Source organism: Carlito syrichta, unplaced genomic scaffold (assembly GCF_000164805.1).
Source record: "Carlito syrichta isolate Samal-C Ts95f unplaced genomic scaffold, Tarsius_syrichta-2.0.1 Scaffold311763, whole genome shotgun sequence".
NCBI classification, from domain to species: domain Eukaryota; kingdom Metazoa; phylum Chordata; class Mammalia; order Primates; family Tarsiidae; genus Carlito; species Carlito syrichta.
Window position 1 is genome coordinate 5,041 of NW_007255859.1, and position 6,490 is coordinate 11,530.

General features: G+C 50.1%; 1 pseudogene; it reads right to left on the reverse strand.

The window, feature by feature from the left end:
• LOC103271550 overlaps positions 1-5,861 on the reverse strand; it is a 7,322-nt pseudogene extending 1,461 nt beyond the window's left edge.
• Positions 5,862-6,490: the final 629 nt, after the last annotated feature.

The following is a 6,490-nucleotide window of genomic DNA, read 5'->3' on the forward strand; positions in this document are numbered from 1 at the left end:
CGGAAGGATCGCCGGAGCCCAGCAGGTCGAGGCTGCGGTGGCCCGGGAGCAGCCACTGCAGTCCAGTCTGGGAGACAGAGTGAGACTCCAACTCAAAAAAAAAGATAGGGCTGGGCTTGGTGGCTCAGCCTGTAATCCCAGCACTTTGGGAGGCCGAGGTGAGTGGACTGCCTGACCCCGCGGTTTCGCGACCCGCCTGGTCAACTTGATGAGACCTCATCTCTACAACAAATAAAAAATTAGCCAGGCCTAGTAGCGCACGCCTGTAGTTCCAGCTACTTGGAAGGCTGAGGTGGAAGGACTGCCGGAGCCCAGCAGGTCGAGGCTGCGGTGGCCAGGAGCGTCCATTGCACTCCAGTCTGGGTGACAGAATGAGACTCCAACTCAAAAAAAAAAAAAAAAAGATAGGCTCAGCAAAATATTAATTATGAAGAAGGAACAAAGCTATGTGTTTTGCATGACTAAAGTGGAAGTGAAAGGCTTTGCTGGTTAACTACCTTCCTCCTCTACTCTGACAGCAGTGTTCCAGAAAGCCCTCCTAGCTGCAGGCAAGTGACATCTGGGAGATAATGGAAACACCACTGGCCTGGAAGTCATGGAACTGTCAGTAATTAGCTGCAAGATCTTATGGAAATCATTTTCTCAGGTGGAAAAAGACTGGACCTGAACCAGAAAGGCAAGCACGTGGCCAAAGGGTATGCAGACATCACCAACCTATCAAGCACTCATTCCTCAGCCCAGTTCAGTTGTATCATCAAACCCTTCACAAGTCAGTGCTCCAACCTCTTGCCCTTTAAAGTACGGCCCTTTGACAAGTAGCACCAGCATCACCTGAGCGCTTATTAAAATAATACAGAATCTCAGGTCCCATCCCAGACCAACTGAATCAGAATCTGCATTTCAACAAGGTCCCCAGGTGACTCCTATGCTGTCAAGTTTGACCACTCTAAGCAATCAGGAGCAGAGTTCACAGAGCAGGTGAAATCTGTAAGGCATTCCTAGCCCAGCTAATCTATAGAAGGCATCTGACTTAGACCCCCATTGGTGTTTGTACGCTGGGGTCCTGCCAAGCTCTTGGGAGCCTCCTTAGAGACTGGGTGCTTCATCTGAAAGACAGTTTGGCTGGGTTCCTGCTGCCAGCCAACCCATCTGGGGAGATTCATGCAACTTACCTGTGCTCCAACATCCCACCGTCAAACTCCACCCATCTGCTGGTGCCAAGAGGTTCCTGTGTACCACCGGGTACCACATACTCTGAACCACCTATGACACCCCTTTACTTCCAACTTCTTCCTGGCAGTGTCTGTTCCTCCTTTGAGATTAATTTTATCTCTACCTGATGCTAAATTGGCCTGCCAGCCGGGCTCAGTGGCTCAGCCTATAATCCCGCGCCTTTGGGAGGCTGAGGTGAGTGGATTGCCTGAGCCCGTGGGTTTGAGACCCACCTGGGCAACTTGGCAAGACCTCATCTCTACAATGAATCAAAAATTAGCCGAGCATGGTAGCACACGCCTGCAGTTCCAGCTATTGGAAGGCTGAGGCGGAAGGATCGCCAGAGGCCAGCAGGTCGAGGCTGCGGTGGCCACTGCACTCCAGTCTGGGCGACAGAGTGAGACTCCAACTCAAAAATAAATAAATAAATAAAATAAATTTAAAAAAATAAATTGGCCGGGCTCAGTGGCTCAGCCTGTAATCCCACGCCTTTGCAAGGCTGAGGTGAGTGGACTGCCTGAGCCCGCAAGTTCGAGACACGCCTGGGCAGCAAGACCTCATCTCTACAATAAATAAAAAAATCATCCGGGCGTAGTAGAACATGCCTGTAATTCCGGCTACTCGGAAGGCTGAGGCGGAAGGATCGCCGGAACCCAGCAGGTTGAGGATGCAGTGGCCGGGAGCGGCCACTGCACTCCAGTCTGGGCGACAGAGTGAGACCCCAACTCAAAAAAAAAAAATTGGCCTGCCAATTCCTTCGCAGGGACCAAACCAATGGTTCTAGATAAGCAGCTTCAGCATCACTTACAAGCTTGTTAGAGATGCAAATTCTCAAGCTCTATCCCAGACCTACTGAATCAGAACTCTAGGGATGGGACCCAGCAGTCCGTGTGACCCACAGGCATGTACTCCAAGGGATTTTGATGCCCACTAAGATTCAACAAACCCTTGTCCAAAGGCAAAAAATAAAGTCAGTCACACCCAACCACTTTCTCATGCTGCAATCAGTCAAGGGGAGATGAGGACACCAGTTCATGCTCTGTTCCTAGGTTCAAGATAACCAGTAGGAGTGTGAATGTTTCCTGACTGCAAGAATTAACATATATAGTCGGCATTCTAATCACAAAGGTTAACAGTCACCCAAGCTAGGACAAAGGCCTGAAGGCACTTACCCTACCATCACACATGATCAGTGAGTTGTAGTAAACTCCAGCACCATAGTTATTCTGTATGGATGTGATAATCTTGGGCCCGAAAACTTTTAGGAAAGAGTAGTGGCTTCAATTTCTCTTCAGGTTCTTTGAATGTCACGTAACAGGGTCATCTACTGTGAACACAAAGTCCAGCATGGCATTCTGTGAGGTGAAGAGAACGATTTCGGTATTAATTCTTAGAAAGGCAATTAGATAGAGTGGAAAGCTCTAAACTACTATGTAATTATGATTAATAATCAGAAAACCTGGTGTTGTCATCAGAAACTTAAGCAAGTTTTTGGAACCAATCAGAGTTTTGTTTTCTTCAATACAATAATAAGAAACATATATTATTATGCCAGCACTCTTCTAAATACTTTAACATATAATACTGGCCAGGAACGGTGGCTCATGCCTGTAATCCCAGAACTTTGGGAGGCTGAGGCAGGAAGACTGCTTGAGCCCAAGAGTGCGAGACCAGCCTGGGCAACATGGCGAGACTTCATCCCTACAAAGAAATAAAAAAAATTAGCCAGGCAAGTGGCACATGCCTGTAGTCCCAGCTACTCAGGAGGCTGAGGTGGAAAGATTGATTGTCTGAGCCCAGGAGCTACTCAGGAGGCTGTGGTGAGCCGTGATCATAACACTGTATTCCAGCCTGGGCAACAGAATGAGACAACTCTAAATAAATACTTTTATTTCTAATACCTACATAAAGTAACTCATTTTATCTTCAAAGCAACCTTACAAGGTAGCTACTGCTATTATCGTAGTTTTACAGGGAAAGAAACCAAGGCACAAGGTAAGCTCGTTGCCCAAAGACAGAGCTAATGAGCAGCAGAATACGAAAGTATTCTGGCTCCAACTTGTGTGCTGAACCACCTCACCACACTGTCCTTCATAAATGTAGCTAAATGTGCTCCATTTCTCTTCTAGATCGAATTAACACCATATGGATAAATTCTATGAAGTCCTATGCAAAGAGAAATAAGTTATTTTAACTCTCACTCATTCCCAACCACTCACTCAGTACCTATAATGAGATCTGGTAGGGCCTGGGGTAGAAGAGCTCAGAGTCTACAGGGGAGAATAGACAAACTATCATGAAACTGACCTGAGAGAGGAATGTAAAATATACTACCTTCACGCAGAACATGGGTGGGGTCAGAACAGGAAGAAATTCTCCTAGAGAAGACAAATCTGATTCTTGGCCAATATGTGAGAGCAACAGCCTGGGTGGAAGGACTTAGGGAAAGCTCAGGGAAGGGTAGGGAGTTATATTGGAGGAAAATGTTCCTGTGGATATGAGAGTTGGGCATTTTCTGGGAACTGCAGTTTGATATGACTGGAATAGAACGTAGTTATGTAGTGGGAGATGAGATCAGAGAGGAAAGTTGTTTGCCATGCTAGAAAATGTTCCTGTAGGAGCAAAGCTGGAGGGAGGACAGACTGGGGAGTCGGGAGGGGAGGGGATCTGATACATAGCCACTGCAAAATTCCAGTTGAGAAATGGAAAGCCATTAGCAAAGACATGGATGGTAAGGGACTTATTTAAGAGACTTAGATACTAGAATCAACAAGACTTGTTCACTTGAATGTAGGGAATGACAGTGAGGGAAAGGTAAGGAAAGACCTTTCTTGGAGGGAATCTCAGGTCTGCTCAAAAGAAAACCTTCACGGAAAATTGAAAAGTGGCTATCAAAAATCTATGGCCGAAGCTGGGCTCGGTGGCTCAGCCTGTAATCCCACGCCTTTGGGAGGCTGAGGTGAGTGAATTGCCTGAGCCCGCGGGTTCGAGACCCGCCTGGGCAGCAAGACCTCATCTCCACCATAAATCAAAAAATTAGCAAGGCTTGGTAGTGCGCGCTTGTAATTCTGGCTACTCGGAAGGATCACCGGAGCCCAGCAGGTCGAGGCTGCGGTGGTTGGGAGCGGCCACTGCACTCCAGTCTGGGCGACCGAGTGAGACTCAAAAAAAAAGTCTATGGCCTGCTCTGTTTCCCACAATGTGACTCACAAACTGCTGATACTAAAGATTTGGGGGCATACATAACCATGCTTTGCAAAAATTTGTAATGTATATCATGTATAAAATTCATGTATTATCAGAAAAAAAATAACTATTCTATAACTTCATATAGCTATAGCTCATAATTTCTCATATGCTGCCAACTTCAAGAAAAAAAAAATATATATACATATATATATATATATATATTTTTTTTTTTTTTTGAGTTGGAGTTTCACTCCAATGCCCAGACTGGAGTGCAGTGGCCGCTCCCAGCCACCGCAGCCTCGACCTGCTGGGCTCCGGCGATCCTCCCTCCTCAGCCTTCAAAGTAGCTGGAACTACAGGCGCGCGCTACCACGCCCGGCTAATTTTTGATTTGTTGTAGAGATGAGGTCTCGCCAAGTTGCCCAGGCGGATGTCAAACCCGCGGGCTCAGACAATCCACTCACCTCGGCCTCCCAAAGTGCTGGGATTACAGGCTGAGCCACCGAGCCCCCCAAAGTGCTGGGATTACAGGCTGAGCCACCAAGCCCGGCCAGAGACAAATATTAATTGAATATATGGGAAACAAGAAATCCAAACAGTGTAAATGGCCTCACCAGGAAGTCAGGATGCAAATTTTAGCCAGAAGACAGATACTGCCAGGTATCCAGATGTGGAAGGCCCTACCGCAATCTGCACACTAAACTCTGCAAATCACAAGGAAAATTGTTCCCTTACCGCTGTTGTGTTCAGGTAACCCTGAAAAGTAACAATTCCTAGTCCCAAACAGACCCTTGTTAAATGTGCTGTGCGTGAGTAAATGTACCCGTCCCGCCACTCAACTTTCACTGTTAGTTACCTTCACTGCACCTGCCCTGCTCCTACAGCCGGTTCGCTAACTACCTGAAGTCAGAGGATCATTTTGCATCTTCTCCTACAACTATAGACGTGACTCTCAAACTTGGTTGCACATTAGAATCACCTGGGATGCGTTTTAAACTCCCGAAGCCCAGGCCTCATCCCGAAACAATTAAATCAGAATCTCCACAGGTGGAACCCAGGCGCTGGCATTTTTCTTAAATCCCCAATTAAGCATCTGCGTCAGCTTTTCCCTCCGACTAGCTCCATCTCCTGCTCTAGACCTACTTATCCCTCAAACTCAGCTCACGCTGTCCTTGTCCGAGGGACCCTGCGCACGGTCCGAGGCTGCCAGGGGGCACCCCCGGGCTCTGAAGGGATCCAAGGCCAGGGGGACCCGTGAGAACAGAGGCCGGCGCGGGGCTGACGGGGGCTGCTCCGGCGAGGGCCAGTCCGCGGGCCGGGCCCACCTTCCGGTCTGAGCTGGGCCCCGCCTGGCGGTACAGCCCGGCGCCGTGGGCAAAGGCCAGGCTCAGCTCCTCGGGAAAGTGAGACGGGACCCGGCGGAAGGCCACGCCCGAGCTCCGCAGCGCCTGCAGCGCCATGGGCCGGGGCCGGGGCCGAGGCCGAGACGCGGGGTCCTTCGCGAAGGGGAGAGGAGGACCCGGCGGTAAACCTGGGTGGGGAAGGGAAGTCGGGGGCGGCCCGGAGGGGAGGAGGCTGAGAGCGGAGCGGGCCTGCGACGCTCATCGGGCAGCGAAGAAGCCCACGCGGCGCGGAGACCGGAAGGAGCCCTCGGGGCGGTGGTCGTGCCGGCCGAGCGCCCGCCCCTGGCCACGCCTCTCACCCGCACGTGCGCTTCCAAGACGCAAGAGACGGCGTTCGCCTGCTTTGGAGGACGCGAAGGGCTTGTAGCGACCCCTGGCGGTCGGAGGAGACCCTGCAGGCCGGGGCCTGCGACTCGGACAAACGGAACCAGGAGAGCGTCAGCTAACCCACCTGCTACTGAGCCCTCAGAATCCTTCTTTGTAATTCTCTCCTCAAGCCACATTTAAGAAATCACTATAAAATCATGCGTGTGTGGCCGGGCTCGGTGGCTCGGCCTGTAATCCCGCGCTTTGGGAGGCCGAGGTGACTGAATTGACCGAGCCCGCGGGTTCGTGACCCGCCTGGGCAACGTGGCAAGACCTCATCTCTACAATAAATCAAAAAACAATCAGCCGGGCATGGTAGT